The following is a 226-nucleotide window of genomic DNA, read 5'->3' as shown; positions in this document are numbered from 1 at the left end:
GGCAAAACAGAATAGGTAGCCTCACTGTCGATTAAAAAATTGTCTTACCCGCTACCAGGAGAGTTACTCGCGGCTCGGCGAGGGTGATGGGGGTCCCCGAGTCTCGGCATCTTCAGTTGTCGTCGTCCAGATGTAGGAGCTGGAAGGTGCTCCCAGGATCCTGGGAAAGGGGGTTACGTGGAGACGTGGCACCTGTTCTCAGGGTGGGGCAATCAGACTTCCAGTG

Source organism: Colobus angolensis, unplaced genomic scaffold (genome assembly GCF_000951035.1).
Source record: "Colobus angolensis palliatus isolate OR3802 unplaced genomic scaffold, Cang.pa_1.0 Scaffold301, whole genome shotgun sequence".
In the NCBI taxonomy this organism is placed as follows: domain Eukaryota; kingdom Metazoa; phylum Chordata; class Mammalia; order Primates; family Cercopithecidae; genus Colobus; species Colobus angolensis.
The sequence above is the reverse complement of the archived record's forward strand: the minus strand, read 5'-3'. Positions refer to the sequence as shown.